At 36.8% G+C, this 18,133-nt stretch overlaps 1 protein-coding gene across 12 annotated transcripts in view; it reads left to right on the forward strand.

Annotated features, from left to right (window-relative positions):
• Positions 1-18,133, forward strand: part of FAM172A (family with sequence similarity 172 member A) — a 571,031-nt gene that overhangs the window by 81,990 nt on the left and 470,908 nt on the right. The window lies entirely within an intron of this gene.

The raw sequence follows: 18,133 nt of genomic DNA on the forward strand, positions 1-18,133 counted from the left end.
TGTCACACGCACGTCTTTCACTCAGTTTCCCCAATTTTCAAAACTCAAAAAAGTTTTTGAAGATGTAGCAGTTTATGCACTTTTTCTACAAAAAGTGGTTTTGAAAAAGATATCTGGGCCTGAGCGGTGCCTGTGGCTCAGGGAGTAGGGCACTGGCCCCATATACTGGAGGTGGCGGGTTTAAGCCCGGCCCTGGCCAAAACTGCAAAAAAACAACACCAAAAAAGGTTTCTGGGTCTTATGCAGTGGTTCACACCTGTAATCCCAGCACTCTGGGAAACTGAGGTGGGTAGATTTCTTGAGCTCAGGAGATCAGACCAGCCTGAGCAAGAGTGAGACCCCATCTCTACTAAAAATAGAAAAACTAGCTGGTCATAGTGGTGGGAGCCTATAGTCCTAGCTACTTAGGAGGCCGAGCAAGAGCATCACTTGAGTCTAAGGGTTTGAGGTTGCTGTGAGCTATGATGCCACAGCACTCCATCCAGGGTGACAGAGTGAGGCTACGTCTTAAAAAAAAAAAAAAAAGAAAGAAAGGAAAAGGTTTCTGCTTTTTTATTGTTTCATTATTTTTAGTGGTCATGTTAGAAACATGTTCTCAGTTAAAAAACAATTTTTTTTTTTATTTCCTTTTGAAGTTTTTGGCCGGGGCTGGATTTGAACCCGCCACCTCTGGCACATGGGGCTAGTGCCCCACTCCTTTGAGCCACAGGTGCCGCCCTCTCAGTTTACATTTTTTTGGTTTTGCAGAGATGAGGAGGACTTGAGACAGTAGTCTGCCCTCTCCTCAAGCTGCAAGCATTTGAATAAACCAACTTTGCATCACCAGCTAGAAATAAAACAAAACCAAAGTTTCTATTTTTATACGAACATATGCCTCCCATGACCATAACATTTTGTATTGAGTCATTTTATAGGAATTCATGCCAAATTTTAACTTAATTTTTAAAATGTTTTGAAAAGTTGAATCCTCCACTTTGCCGGGAGGAATAAGTGTTCTTTGAAGTGTTTATTTACATGAGGAAGATTGATATTTGTCTAATAAGTTAAAACTGACCTTTGACTTGATAAAAGATAGGTACTTCACATGGTACCACTTATAGGAACCTTTGAAAATGTCATTTGTCATCTAGATGAATGTTTTGGTAAAGCCAAAGGTTTTACTTGTCCTGTATTGCATAAAGTTTTTATTTTTAATAAAATATGTATGTACATATTTGTTTAAGATGATTGCTGTAAAGGAACTTTTTTTAAGGAAATGTTGAAATTTCTGTGTTCTTTTTTTGCTTTTAAGTGAAGTAGTAATAATGGACTACTTAGTTACATAATTGCATAAAGAATATATGCTAACATTAATAATAGCATAAGGAATATATAATTTGCTGAGAAAGAGTTCTTGTATCTCTTACATTTCTGTGTGTCTCTAAAGAAAGACACTGACAGCTTTTGTTCTGGACTTTGAGAACATTTGTTTAGAAAACAGGCTTCTAAGATAAGAGTATATGACTCTCTCCAAGTTAGCAGGCAGATTTATTTGCTATCTAACATGTGGAGATAATGCTCCTCCCTTTCCAAATGATGGCAGCGGAGAGCAGCTTTCCTAGCAGCACTCTTATAAGATGGGGTTTCCTACATGATCCTGCTGGGTGCTCAGCCCCACGGGGCCTGTCTGCACCACCTCTTTGGGATTTGGGGGGCAGGAGGAACAGATGGAAACACGAAGCTCGTGTTGCCTGCCATACTCTGATTAGTAAAGTCATTTGTTTCTGATCCAGGAATCTAGTGTCTTCTGGAAGCATTCATGAAACTGTGTAGGCTACCTTGTTAGTTTGCAAGCAGTGTAGAATCTGACAGTTCAAGACCCTTCATGGTTCTTGGTAGTGTTCTCCAGTATTTATAACTTAAATATATTCAGTGCCCTGAATAATTTCTGTTACACATTTAAAAAAGCTTTCCCATTTCCACTTGAATTATACGCTGCCAATGGGTAATATTCTGATTATAGAATCATATTGGTCTTAGAAGAGCTAGTGTTTTTGTTATAAAGTGGGGTTTACATTTTACTCTTTCCCATAAGCCATGAGAACCAGCGTGCTTGGACAGGCTGCTACTCTCCAAACATCCCTTGTCCTTTTCATCATCTGCATCTTTTATAACCTCAAGTGTATCTTCTAATATCATCTCTATAAAAATCCAGCATGTATAAATGATTTATTTCTGGTAGGCTCTTATGCTTAATTCTTTGGATATGTAGAAGGTCAGAGATTCATTTTTGGTGTACCTTAATCTGTAAGAATCAGAATATTTTCAGTTTGATGATTATTTATATGGAGAGGGCATTTGATTCAGTATTATCTATATTGCTGCACCTGTGCCTGCATTCGTATTTGTGTTCACGATCAACTTGGCACCAAGTAATCACCCAAAATCACAGCATTTATCTTTTAATGCAATGTTTCTTAAATTTAGATCAGTGGACTTCTCAGCTTTTAGGGCCATTCCTTTTCTTACCCAGTACGTTGATCAAAAGAAGCATACTTTCTAAATAAAACTCAGCACAATAAAAGACCTAGAGGTTGGAGAGAGAAAATCTGGTTGTTATAGTATTTGTTCCATTCTCGACCACCTTGCTTCTCATATCATGTTTAGAATACTTGTTTTAATTGTTATTTTCACTGTTGAAGATTATTAATTAAATCATTTCCTACATCTTAGGAGTGAGTTGTAAGTGCTCTAGCTATATACCTATAATGACACAGTTTTCATTATAGGGATTTATTTGGTTTGGAGTTTATGAAAATGTGAGAATGTATCCATGGACCTGTATTTTCATTAATTTTCCTTGATTTCCATTTCCAAGTCATGCCTGCAACTTAAATTTAACCGATTCACTATTCTTCATTTACACCTTTTGCTTGTTTACCATATGCTGTTTTCTCGCATTGAAATGCCCTCCTGTCTTGCCACAATACCCCACCTCTACCCTCTGCTGCCTTCTGGTTTGGGCTCAGATGTCTCCTCCTCTAAGAATACCTCCCTCCTCTCTTCTGCTGTAATTTTTCTTCTCATGTCCCTTCTTCCCGTTCTGTCTTTCTTCCTATCTTGTCTGTGTGAAAAATGACTTATAGGTGACATTAAAGATGAACATCAGTTAGCAAAACTAAAGTAAATAAGAAAGTAGAGTAAAAAAAAGAAAATAAAGGCATGAATTTACTATGTTTCTCTTATGCTCCTTATCACTCTACATTGCATTATTTTTTAATGCATATTTTTTTAAGCAATTTGGGGGAACTGAGTTTTCACAATATATATTGAATAATAAATGTGTTCCAAATATGTAAACTAGTATAAATTCTGGATTTTTGCATTTTAGAGAATTTCTTAATGTTAGGAATTTAAAAATAGAGATGTGGCTTTTTTATTGGAAAAAAGGAAAATGATAATAATTTTCCTATTTGTAAAGCTAAATGTAAAAATACACATATATATGGCATGATGATCTATTGGAAAATTTTAACCTTCATAGTCAAACATCAGACTTTTATCATTATGATTCAGAAAAACTTAAATTCTTGCATCACCATCCATCGTTCTTAGAAAACAAATAAGCATTTGTATTTAAATTCTGGAAATAAATTAGGGCTTTATGTTACCAGTAAGATCTCTCATTCCATTCAGAGAGAACCAGTGGAAAGGATCTTAGCCACATCCTGAACATACGTACATAGGTAGAAGCACTACAACTGTGCTGTCTTCTTACTAGTGGTGATAAGGGAACATTCAGAAGAGATGTGAGTATGTGTTAACTGCCTGAGAGCCCACCTTAATAAATAGGTCTCCCTCCATATGCTTAAGAGTGAAGTTTTAAGGAAACACATTTTGACTTTAGCCAGCAATCCAAATGAAAACCCCTTCTGTTTTTTTTTTTTTTTTTTTTTTAGCATTTTCCTACTGAATATTGAGTTTTGTCTTTAGCTGGGAGCTACTATATATGTTTCACAACTGTTGTTTTAGTTTATGTTTATTTCTTTCTTATGGAGATTATAATAGCAGTCATTCAGCAGCAATTATTTTTAAGACTTGCTCCTGAAATGCTCTATCATTTCTATGTAAATTAAACTTATTGTGTAAGTAACATAAACTGAGATGTGTGTTTTTAGAATGCGATGATGTAATACACAAAAGAATACTCTATGATCATACAGTTATATTTTTATAATCAAACAAATGCTTTTCCTAATATATATCTATTTTTATGCTACCCACATAAAGCTTGAAAAAAAATACATAGTCTTTAATAAATTTGGATGACTTCTCTAAATTTAGAAAGATACTATTGGCTTAAAGAGGTGGGAAAGTGATGTGAAAAGGTTATTTGCAAAATGCAAATCTTGTGTGTGTGTGTGTGTGTGTGTGTGTGTGTGTGTGTGTGTGTGTGTGTAGTAGAACCTGTAAGTTGTCTATCCAAGGGACTGTAACAAACTGGTTAACATATAGAGGTCATTAACATAAACAAGTAGATCCGCTTAGTGTACCCCTTGATATGTACAAGGTCTGACAGTTAAGTTCGTGAAAAAGTGCTAATACCTCATTGCTTACTATCACTATGGTTACCTTTGAAGTACTCACGTTGGAAAGCTAAACGCCAACACCAGTGCCTAGTCCACCCTTTAAAGCATTTTTGGAACTCTTTTTCTGGAATGGCTGTAAGAGCTGTTGGCTTATTACCCCTAATGTCCTGAATGTCATCAACATGTCTTCCTTTCAATATTTCCTTTATCTTTGGGTAAAGAAAAAAGTCATTGTGGGCCAGATCAGGTGAATAGCGAGGGTGTTCCCATACAGTTATTTGTTTATTGGCTAAAAACTCCCTCATAGACAGTGCTGTGAGTTGGTGCATTGTTGTGATTCAGGAGCCATGAGTTGTTGGCCAAGATTTTCAATTAATATTTTCTTAACTTTATCAATATTTACTTGGCCTATGTTTCTCATACTCAGCCGATGATTTTGATACATAATTTAACAAATTTTGCAGTGTTTTTTGTCAGTTCTGCTTGTAATTGGCCACGCTGACCTCTCATCAGTGGCACATTCTGTCCCCTCAGGAGAACATTTAATCCTTTTCTATGCTGCCATTTTCTTCATGGCCTTATCCCCATAAAACTGGACTAACATGTCCCTGATTTCATTTCCCTTCTTGCCACATTCAACAAGAAATTTACAAACGTTTTCTTATTGCTCTAATTAAATCTCTGACATTCTCGGGAGGACACACAAAAATATGCAACAATAATAATGAATGTCACCCAGCAAGTTGCCACCACACGTCAAAAGAGCATAGCTGTGAGACACTGGTGTACCTGACCAAGTTGTTTGTGCAGTGCTGCTAACATAAGCACATGGGAGCAATTTTGCAAACTTAATTATCCAAAGTTGTTCATGTGGTGGATGTCCGGTCTATGAAAATGAGGTCAACTTAAGGGGGGTGGTCAGTGTAGGGAGGAGGTCCACTACAGAGGTTCTACTGTATATGAATTAAAAGCCAAGAAATAATGTATTAAACTCAGAGAAAAACTAGAAAGTCTATTGTGTTAGGTAGTAAATAGGATGGTAGAAACAGTACATGACTTGTGAAATTTTCTCAACTATTTCTTTCTTGGAAATACGAATTTATTAAATGAGAATTTATAGTCTAGAAGAAATTGTGATAAAAGATTTTATTTTCTTTCCTAATTTTTGTCTTTGCATTTTCCTTGATATATATCTTGATAGCCTCTTTAAGAGTTAATAAATTGTCAGTATACTTTGGAAGAGACCACCAGCAGTTAGGTGGCCCAATGAGCTTGGCTTGTTATTAATGGACAGGGTCACACTTATAAACACAAGTAAGGAAATTACTAAAAATACTGCACTTTTAAAAATAAAATCAGATTTATTAAACAATGTAGGTCCATAGTGTCTTATAAAGTTTTTCAATGGACATGTTCAGGTATTTAATACTAGGACCAACTTAAGGAATAAATAATATAAAATATCCTTATGTTAATACTCAAACATTTAGGTATACTGTGATTATCTGTGTGTAATACCTTCATATAATGTGGAAATCATGCATCTTGTATTGGCCATCAGTAGATCTGAATTCTTGTTCTGACTGAGTCATATCTGTGTGACTTTAGAAAAATAATATTCACATAAAAATGGACAGAGGGACTGAAGGAGAGCAAGATGGCAGGCGAGTAACAGCTTCTTTGCATCTGGGCACCATGAGTCTGGGGAGATAAGACTCCAGGCATCTCTGGCTGGTGGGATCTGCCTCTAATCATCCCTTTGAGGATACAGGGAGTCAGTGAGAGACTTCTGGACCCCAAGAGGAGGACAAAAACAGTGGAAAACTGGCACAGGAACTTACAGAGCAAGAGGAAGTGAAAAGAAAATTAGGGCAACGAAACAGATAAAAGAAATCACTCATGAGGAAGAATCAGCAGAAAACTCCAGGCAACATGAAGAACCAGTCCAGAACAACCCCGCCAAGGGACCATGAGGTAGCTACTGCAGAGGATTCCACCTATAAAGAAATGTTAGGAATGACAGAAAGGGAATTTAGAATACACATGTTGAAAACAATGAAAGAAATAATGGAAACAATGAAGGAAACTGCTAATAAAGTGGAAAATAACCAAAAGGAAATCCAAAAACAGAATCAAATAAGAGATGAACGCTATGAAGAATATAAAAAGGATATAGCAGAGCTGAAGGAACTGAAACAGTCAATTAAGGAACTTAAAGATGCAATGGAAAGTATCAGCAACAGGTTAGACCATGCAGAATAAAGAATTTCAGAGGTAGAAGACAAAGTTCTTGAGATAACTCAGATAGTAAAAGAGGCAGAAAAGAAGAGAGAGAAAGCAGAACGTTCACTGTCAGAATTATGGGACTTTATGAAGCGTTCCAACATACGAGTTATAGGAATCCCAGAAGGGGAAGAAGAATGCCCCAGAGGAATGGAAGCCATACTAGAGAATATTATAAAAGAAAATTTCCCAAATATCACCAAAGATTCTGACACACTGCTTTCAGAGGGATATCGGACCCCAGGTCGCCTCAACTCTAACCGAGCTTCTCCAAGACACATTGTGATGAACCTGTCCAAAATCAAGACAAAAGAAAAGATTCCGCAAGCTGCCAGGAGTAAGCTCCAGTTGACCTACAGGGGCAAATCCATCAGAGTGACCGCAGACTTCTCTAATGAAACTTTCCAAGCAAGAAGACAATGGTCATCTACTTTTAATCTACTTAAACAGAACAATTTCCAGCCCAGAATTCTGTACCCTGCTAAGCTAAGCTTAAAAATTGACGGAGAAATCAAATCATTTACGGATATACAAACATTGAGAAAATTCGCCACAAGGCCCGCTCTACAGGAAATACCTCAACCTGTTCTGCACACTGACCACCACAATGGATCAGCAGCAAAGTAAGAACTCAGAAATTAAAGGACAGAACCTAACCTCCACACTGATGCAAAAGATAAAACTAAGCAATGGACTCTCACAAAATAAGATGAATAGAATACTACCACACATATCAATTATCTCAATAAATGTTAATGGCTTGAATTCCCCACTGAAGAGACATAGATTGGCTGACTGGATTAAAAACACAAGCCATCCATTTGCTGTTTACAAGAAACACACCTGGCTTCAAAAGACAAATTAAAGCTCCGAGTCAAGGGTTGGAAGACAATTTTTCAGGCAAATGGAATTCAGAAGAAAAGAGGAGTTGCAATCTTATTTTCAGATTCATGTGGATTTAAAGCAACTAAAGTCAAAAAAGACAAAGATGGTCACTTTATATTGGTCAAGGGAAAAATACAACAAGAAAATGTTTCAATTCTAAATATCTATGCACCCAATTTAAATGCTCCCAGATTCTTGAAACAGACCTTACTCAGTCTGAGCAATATGATATCTGATAATACCATAATAACAGGGGACTTTGACACTGCTCTTACAGAGCTGGACAGATCCTCTAAACAGAAATTAAAGAAAGATATAAGAGATTTAAATGAGACCCTAGAACAACGGTGCTTGATAGACACATATAGAACACTCCATCCCAAAGATAAAGAATATACATTCTTCTCATCACCCCATGGAACATTCTCCAACATTGATCATATCCTGGGACACAAAACAAATATCAACAGAATCAAAAGAATTGAAATTTTACCTTGTATCTTCTCAGACCATAAGGGACTAAAGGTGGAACTCAACTCTAACAAAAACGCTCAACCCCACACAAAGGCATGGAAATTAAACAATCTTCTGTTGAATAACAGATGGGTGCAGGAAGAAATAAAACAGGAAATCATTAACTTCCTTGAGCATAACAACAATGAAGACACAAGCTACCAAAACCTGTGGGATACTGCAAAAGCAGTTTTGAGAGGAAAATTTATCGCTTTAGATGCCTACATTCGAAAAACAGAAAGAGAGCACATCAACAATCTCACAAGCCATCTTATGGAATTGGAAAAAGAAGAACAATCTATGCCTAAACTCAGTAGACGAAAAGAAATCTCCAAAATCAAATCAGAGATCAATGAAATTGAAAACGAAAGAATCATTTAGAAAATTAATGAAACAAGGAGTTGGTTTTTTGAAAAAATTAATAAAATAGATAAACCATTGGCCAGACTAACGAGAAATAGAAAAGTAAAATCTCTAGTAACCTCAATCGGAAATGATAAAGGGGAAGTAACAACTTATCCCACAGAGATACAAGAGATCATCTCTGAATACTACCAGAAACTCTATGCCCAGAAATTTGCAATGTGAAGGAAATGGATCAATATTTGGAATTACACCCTCTCCCTAGACTTGGCCAGGAAGAAATAGAGCTCCTGAATAGACCAATTTCAAGCACTGAGATCCAAGAAACAATAAAAAAGCTTCCAACCAAAAAATGCCCTGGTCCAGATGGCTTCATACCAGAATTCTATCAAACCTTCAAGGAAGAGCTTATTCCTGTACTGCAGAAATTATTCCACAAAATTGAGGAAGAAGGAATCTTCCCCCAGCACATTCTATGAAAGAAACATCACCCTGATACCAAAACCAGGAAAAGACCCAACCACAAGGGAGAATTTCAGACCAATCTCACTCATGAATATAGATGCAAAAATTGTCAACAAAATCCTAGCCAATAGATTACAGCTTATCATCAAAGAAGTCATACATCATGATCAAGTAGGTTTGATCCCAGGGTTGCAAGGCTGGTTTAACATATGGAAGTCCATTAACGTTATCCACCATATTAACAGAGGCAAAAGTAAAGATCACATGATCCTCTCAATAGATGCAGAGAAAACATTTGATAAAATCCAGCATCCTGTTCTAATTAGAACACTGAAGAGTATAGGCATAGGTGGCACATTTCTAAAACTGATTGAAGCTATCTATGACAAAGCCACAGCTAATATTTTCCTGAATGGAGTAAAACTGAATGCTTTTCCTCTTAAAACTGGAACCAGACAAGGTTGTCCTCTGTCACCTTTATTATTCAACATAGTGCGGAAGTTCTAGCCAGTACAATTAGGTAAGACAAGGAAATAAAGGGAATCCAAATGGGAACAGAGGAGGTCAAACTCTCCCTCTTTGCTGACGACATGATCTTATACTTAGAGAATCCCAAAGACTCAACCACAGACTCCTAGAAGTCATCAAAACATACAGTAATGTTTCAGGATATAAAATCAATGTCCACAAGTCAGTAGCCTTTGTATACACCAATAACAGTCAAGATGAGAAGGTAATTAAGGACACAACTCCCTTCACCATAGTTTCAAAGAAAATGAAATACCTAGGAATATACCTAAGGAAGGAGGTGAAGGACCACTATAAAGAAAATTATGAAATCCTCAAAAAGGAAATAGGAGAGGATTTTAACCAATGGAAGAACACACCATGCTCCTAGATGGGAAGAACCAACATTGTTAAAATGTCCATACTTCCCAAAGCAATCTACCTATTCAGTAACATTCCTATCAAAATACCAACATCGTACTTTCAAGATTTAGAGAAAATGATTCTGTGTTTTGTATGGAACCAAAAACATCCCGTATAGCTAAGGCAGTTCTTAGTAATAAAAATAAAGCTGGGGACATCAGCATACCAGATTTTAGTCTGTACTACAAAGCCATAGTGGTCAAGACAGAATGGTACCTGCACAAAAGTAGAGACATAGACACTTGGAATCGAATAGAAAACCGAGAAATGAAACTAACATCTTACAACCACCGAATCTTCGATAAACCAAACGAGAAAGACTCCCTATTCAATAAATGGTGTTGGGAGAATTGGATATTCACATGTAAAAGACTGAAACTGGAACCACACCTTTACCCATTCACAAAAATTAATTCAAGATGGATAAAGGACTTAAATTTAAGGCATGAAACAATAAAAGTCCTCAAAGAAAGCCTAGGAAAAACACTGGAAGATATTGGCCTGGGGAAAGACTTCATGAAGAAGACTGCCATGGCAATTGCAACAACAACAAAAATAAAAACAAATGGGACTTCTTTAAACTGAAAAGCTTCTGTACAGCCAAGGAGACAACAACCAAAGCAAAGAGACAACCTGCATAATGGGAAAGGATATTTGCATATTTTGAATCAGACAAAAGCTTGATAACTAGGATCTATAGAGAACTCAAATTAATCCACATGAAAAAAGCCAACAATCCCATATATCAATGGGCAAGAGACATGAATAGAACCTTCTCCAAAGAAGACAGACAAATGGGTAACAAACATATGAAAAAATGTTCATCATTCCCATCTATTAGAGAAATGCAAATCAAAACCACCCTGAGATACCATCTAACCCCAGTGAGAATGGCCCACATCACAAAATCTCAAAGCTGCAGATGCTGGCGTGGATGTGGAGAGAATGGAACACTTATGCTGCTGGTGGGACTGCAAACTAGTACAACCTTTCTGGAAGGAAGTGTGGAGAAACCTCAAAGCACTCAAGCTAGACCTCCCATTTGATCCTGCAATCCCATTACTGGGCATCTACCCAGAAGGAAAAAAATCCTTTTATCATAAAGACAATTGTACTAGACTGTTTATTGCAGCTCAATTTACAATCACCAAAATGTGGAAACAGCCTAAATGCCCACCAACCCAGGAATGGATTAAGAAGCTGTGGTATATGTATACCATGGAATACTATTCTGCCATTAAAAGAAATGGAGACTTTACATCCTTCGTATTAACCTGGATGGAAAGCAAAGACATTATTCTTAGTAAAGCATCAGAAGAATGGAGAAGCATGAATCCTGTGTACTCAATTTTGATATGAGGACAATTAATGACAATTAAGGTCATGGGGCAGGGAAAAGCAGAGAGAGGGAAGGAGGGAGAAGGGTGGAGCCTCGGTGTGTGCCACACCTTCTGGGGGCAAGACATGATTGCAAGAGGGACTTTACCTAACAAATGCAATCAGTGTAACCTGGCTTTTTGTACCCTCAATGAATCCTCAACAATAAAAAAAAAAAAAGAAAAATAATATTCACAAGCCTCTACTGTAAAATGGAAATAAAATTATTCGTGCTGTTGTTTAGGATAAGCAAGATATATCATTTTATGTTCTTTAATGTGTCATGCAAATATTAGGAGCATAGAAAGAAAATAGAGCTGCATTGTTCAGTGCCATTTTCAAAGGTAAAGAATTCAAATGATATTAGAAAGGTTTAATTTTCTGTTTTTATCTCTGCCTACTCTGTCTCCTATTTAGTCCTTATATCAAGCTTATCTTCCTTTTTTATTTATTTCATTTTTCAAAAATATTTATTTATTTATTTTTGAGATAGATTCACAGTTTGTTACCATCGGTAGAGTGTCCTGGAATCACAGCTCACAGCAACCCCAGATTCGTGGGCTCAAGTGATTCTCTTTTCTCAGCCTCACAAGTAGCTGGGACTATAGCATCTGCCCCACAGCATCCTGTATTTTTTAGAGGCAGGTCTCACACTTGCTCAGGCTGGTCTCGAACTGTTGAGCTCAGACAGTCCACTCGATTCAGCTTCCCAAAGCTTATCAGAGATGAGGAAATGCCCCTTGGTGCAGAGTTGGTTACCAGACTCCATTGACTCCTGTGTCTTTCATTATCCATTCCTATAGGTAGAATACTTTTATATGAGGTTTTTTTGTGGGAAACACTAGAAGGATAAACCCAAAATTAATAGTATTTATCTAAGGGGAATATAGAGGCGTGTGATGAAGGGATGGCATTGTGAATTCTCTAATACTTTTTTGTACAGTTTAGGTTTTTGAATCATATACAAATTTTGATACGTTAAAAATTTACCTGTATTTTACCCATAAAATTGTAAAGAAAACAAATGTGCCTAATTGTATGTCTAGTTGGGAACACAACCAGAGAAGAATATTACTTCAAATGTTTAGGTGTGGTTCTTTGTACTTCCCTGGTTGGAATGTCCCAAGGATAGAAAGCATGGCCAGTGCAGTGTTAAAATTAACTCAGTGGTTACTGTTAAGAGTAATTTGGTGCAATACTTTTTTTTTTTTTTTTTAAATCATAGCTGTGTACATTAATGCCATCATGGGGCACCATACACTGGTTTTATAGACAGTTTGACACATTTTCATCACACTGGTTAACATAGCCTTCCTGGCATTTTCTTAGTTATTGTGTTAAGACATTTATATTCTACATTTACTAAGTTTCACATGTACCCTTGTAAGATGCACTGCAGGTGTAATCCCACCAATCACCCTCCCTCTGCCCATCCTCTCTGCTCCCTTCCCTCCCTCTTCCCCTTCCCCATATTCTTAGGTTATAACTGGGTTATCCTTTCATATGAAAGCCATACATTAGTTTCATAGTAGGGCTGAGTACATTGGATACTTTTTATTCCACTCTTGAGATATTTTACTAAGAAGAAAATGTTCCGACTCTCCCCTTCCTCTCTCTTTTCTCCCCCCCACCTCTCTTCTTTTCTCTCCTACTTGGTGCTGCTCTGCAGCATCCCTCCCTCGTCAATAAAAACCTTTCGTACAAGCAAACAAAAAAAAGAAGAATATGTTCCAGCTCCATCCATGTAAACATGAAAGAGGTAAAGTTTTCATCTTTCTTTAAGACTGCAGAATATTCCATGGTGTACATATACCATAATTTATTAATCCATTTGTGGATTGATGGGCACTTAGGCTTTTCTATGACTTAGGAATTATGAATTGGGCTGCAATAAACATTCTGGTACAAAATCTTTGTTATAATTTGATTTTTTGTCTTCTGGGTATATACCTAGTAGAGGAGTTATAGGATTGAATGGCAGATCTGTTTTTAGATCTCTAAGTGTTCTCCAAACATCTTTCCAAAAGGAATGTATTAATTTGCATTCCCACCAGCAGTATAGAAGTGTTCCCTTTTCTCCACATCCACCCGAATATCTCTGGTCTGGGGATTTTGTGATAGGGGCTAATCTTACTGGAATTAGATGATACCTCAAAGCAGTTTTGATTTGCATTTCTCTGATGATTAAGGATGATGAGCATTTTTTCATATGTCTGTAGGCCGTGCGACTGTCTTCTTCAGAGAAGTTTCTCTTCACGTCCCTTGCCCAGCCTGCGATGGGATCACTTGTTTTTTTCTTGCTTATACGTTTGAGTTCTCTGTGGATTCTGGTGATTAAACCTTGTCGGAGACATAACCTGCAAATATCTTCTGCCATTCTGAGGGCTGTCTGCTTGCTTTACTTACTGCGTTCTTGGCTGTGCAGAAGCTTTTTAGTTTGATCAGGTCCCAGTAGTGTATTTTTGAATCTGTTTCAATTGCCCAGGGGTCCTCCTCATAAAATACTCGCCCAGACCGATTTCTTCAAGGATTTTACCTGCACTCTCTTCTAGTATTTTTATAGTTTCATGTCTTAAGTTTAAATCTTTAATCCAGTGAGAGTCTATCTTAGTTAATGGTGAAAGGTGTGGGTCCATTTTCAGTCTTCTACAGGTTGCCAGCCAGTTTGCCACCCAGCACCATTTGTTAAATAGAGAATCTTTTCCCCACTGAATGTTTTTAATTGGCTTGTCAAAGATCAAATAACGGTAAGTAGTTAGGTTTATCTCTTGGTTCGCTTTTCTGTTCCATACATCTACCTCTGTTTTTGTGCCAGTACCATGCTGTTTTGATCACTATTGATTTATACTATAGTCTGAGTTCCTGTAGCATGATTCGTCCTGCTTTGTTTTTATTTCTGAGTAATATCTTGGGTATTTGAGGTTTTCTCTGATTCCATATTAAACAAGTATTATTTTTTCAAGATCTTTAAAGTATGACAGTGGAGCTTTAATAGGGATTGTATTAAAATTGTATATTTCTTTGGGTAACATGGACATTTTAACAATGTTGATTCTTGCCAGCCATGGGCATGGTATGTTTTTCCATTTGTTAACATTTTCAGCTATTTCTTTTCTTAGAGTTTCATAGTTCTCTTTATAGAGATATTTCACATTCTTTGTTAGATAAACTCCCAAATATTCCATCTTCTTTGGCACTACTGTTAATGGAATAGAGTCCTTAACTGTTTTTTCAGCTTCACTATTGTTGGTATATATAAAGGCTACCGATTTATGAATGTTGATTTTGTAACCTGAGACGCTGCTGTATTCCTTGATCACTTCTAAGAGTTTTGTAGTAGAATCCCTGGTGTTTTCCAGATATACCATCATATCATCTGCGAAGAGCGAAAGTTTGATCTCTTCTGACCCTATATGGATACCCTTGATTGCATTTTCATCCCTAATTGCGATGGCTAAAACTTCCATGACAAAGTTAAAGAGTAGTGGATACAATGGGCAGCCTTGTCTACTTCCTGATCTGAGTGGAAAGGATTTCAATTTAACTCCATTCATTATGATATTGGCTGTGCATTTGCTGTAGATGGCCTCTATCAGTTTAAGAAATGTCCCTTCTGTACCAATTTTCTTAAGTGTTCTGATCATGAAAAGATGCTGGATATTATCAAAAGCTTTTTCTGCATCAATTGAGAGAATCATATGGTCTTTGTTTTTTAATTTGTTTATGTGCTGAATTATAATTATAGATTTACGTATATTGAAGCAGCCTTGAGAGCCTGGGATAAAACCTACTTGGTCATGATGTATAATTTGTGTGATGTGTTGCTGGATTCTGTTTGTAACTATCTTGTTGGATATTTTTGCATCTATATTCATTAGTGATATTGGTCTATAATTTTCTTTTCTTTTTGGGTCTTTTCCTGGTTTTGGGATCAGGGTGATGTTTGCTTCATAGAACGTGTTCAGTAGTCTTCCTTCTTTTTCCATATTTTTGAACAGGTTGAGTTATGTAGGTAGTAGTTCCTCTTTAAACGTTTGGTGGAATTCTGACGTGAAGCCATGTGGTCCCGGGCTTTTCTTGTTACGAAGATTTCGTATGGTAGATGCTATTTCAGAACTTGATACTGGCCTGTGCAGCATTTCCTCTTGATTCTGGCTAAGTCTTGGAGGGTTACGTGCTTCCAAGTATTGGTCAGTTTCCTTCAGATTTTCATATTCCTGAGAATAAAGTTTCTTGTAATATTCATTAAGGATTTTTTGAATTTCTGAGGAGTCTGTTGTTATTTCGTCTTTGTCATTTCTGATTGATGAAATTAGAGATTTTACTCTTTTTTCCTGGTTAGGTTAGCCAAAAGTTTATCTATTTTATTGACCTTTTCAAAAAACCAGCTTTTTGATTTATTGATCTGTTGTGTAATTTGTTTGTTGTGTTTGTTTGTAATTTCTTTGTTGTGTTTGTTTTCAATTTCATTTAATTCTGCTCTAATTTTGGTTATTTCTTTTCTTGTACTGTGTTTGTGGTTGGAATGTTCTTCTTTTTCCGGTTGCTTGAGATGTCCCATTAAGTTGTTAACTTCCTCTCTTTACCTTCTCTTGAGGAAGGCTTGCAGTGCTATAAATTTCCCTCTTAGGACTGCCTTTGCGGTATCCCAGAGGTTCTGATAATTCGTGTCTTCATTTTCATTTTGTTCCAAAATTTTTGCAATTTCCTTCTTAATCTCATCTCTGACCCAGCTATCATTCAGCATAAGATTATTTAACTTCCATATTGTTGTATGAGTATGCAGATTTCTCTTGTTACTGAGTTCAACTTTTATTCCATGATGGTCTGATAAGATGCAAGGAATAATCTCTGTTTCTTCAAATTAACTGAGGTTAGACTTGTGACCTAAGATGTGATCAAGCTTGGAGTATGTTTTGTGGGCTGATGAAAAGTACGTGTATTCAGTTTTGTTGGTGTGAAATGTTCTATAGAGGTCTGCTAAATCCAAATTTTGGATGTTTAGGTTTAAATCTAAAATTTCTTTGCTCAGCTTCTTATTGGAGGATCTATCCAACACTGCCAAAGGAGTGTTGAAATTTCCGACTATTATGCAGCTGGATGAAATCAAGTTGCTGATGTCTGTTAGAGTTTCTTTTATAAATTGAGATGCATTCTGGTTGGGTGCATAGATATTAATAATTGAGATCTCATCATATTGAGTATTACCCTTAAGAAATATGAAGTGACCATCCTTATCCTTCCTTACTTTTGTTGGTTTAAAGCCTCTTGCATCTGCAAATAGAATTGCAATGCCTGCTTTTTTCTGATTACCATTTGCCTGAAATGTGGACGACCATCCTTTCATCCTGAGTCTATATTTGTCTTTTAAGGTATTCTTGTGTGCAGCAAATATCTGCACTGGGTTTTTGTATCCAGTCAGCCAACCTATGCCTGTTTAGAGGACAGTTTAAGCCATTCACATTAATGGAAAATATTGATAAGTCTGGTACAATTTTGGGCATAGAGTTTTTCGAAAGTCCAGTGGACATTTTTAATCCTTTCGCCGCTGTCGAAGTGGAGTTTGATCAAAAGTTTCTCTTGAGTTTATTTTTGTGGTAGAGGATTGGGCTGGTCATTATGGAGGATAGGTCTGAGAATATCCTAAAGAGCTAGTTTGGTTATGGCAAATTTCTTCAACATATGAATGTCATTAAAGTATTTAATTTCTCCATCATAAATGAATCTGAGTTTGGCTGAATACAGGATCCGGGGTTGAAAGTTATTCTGCTTTAGATTAAAAGTCGATGCCCACCCTCTTCTGGCTTGAAACCTTTTAGTAGAGAGATCTTTAGTCATTCTAATATTCTTCCCTTTGTTGGTAATGGATTTCTTTTGTCTGGCTGCTTTCAGAATTTTCTCCTTCATATTAACTTTAGTGAAGTTAATCATGATATGCCTGGAGGATGTCTTGTTTGGGTTGAGTGGGGGGGTTGTTCTGAAACTGTCTGTTATCTGAATTTCAGAATCTTTTTGCATGTCTGGAAAATTCTCTTTCATAATATTATGGAGAAGAGCCTCTGTGCAAAGCCACTTCATCACTTTCAGGGATTCCATTGAGGCAGATATTAGCCTTCTTCGATTTATCACAGAACTCTCTGAGAGAATGATCCGTTTTTGCTCTCCATTTCTCTTCCTCTTTGAGAGTTTGGGAGCGTTCAAAAGCTTTGTCTTCAATGTCAGAAATCCTTTCTTCTGTCTGTTCCACTCTGTTACTGAGGGATTCTACTGAATTTTTCAGACCTCCACGGCTGAAAATTCTTGCTTCAGTGCGTCAAAATCTTTGGTGGTTTTGTCTTTAAATTCGTTAAATTCTTGAGACAGCTTTTGAATTTCTCCTCGAATTTCTAATTCCACCTTTTGAATTGCTCCTTGAATTTCTAATTCGAAATTTTCCTCCATTTTTATTAATCTTGTTTGCAATCCAAATTCTGAATTCAATTTCTGACATCTTGGCCAGCTGTTTATGAATGGGATCTTATTTACATCTGCCATATCTATCCTTGGCGGGTGGGTGGGGAGGGGTTTGATCTCTTCTGGTTATTCATGTTACCAGAGTTTTTCCGCTGATTCTGCCCCATGATTACTTTATACCGTTTGACTTTTCCCTTGGAGCTTTGCCAAGGATCTGTTCAGTGCTACAATCTGAGAAACTGGGGACCTGTTTGGTGTGGTGGGGCTAAGTGGCTCTGTATTGTTTTCAGGTGTTC

The sequence above is a fragment of the Nycticebus coucang genome, chromosome 1 (assembly GCF_027406575.1).
Source record: "Nycticebus coucang isolate mNycCou1 chromosome 1, mNycCou1.pri, whole genome shotgun sequence".
NCBI lineage: Eukaryota > Metazoa > Chordata > Mammalia > Primates > Lorisidae > Nycticebus > Nycticebus coucang.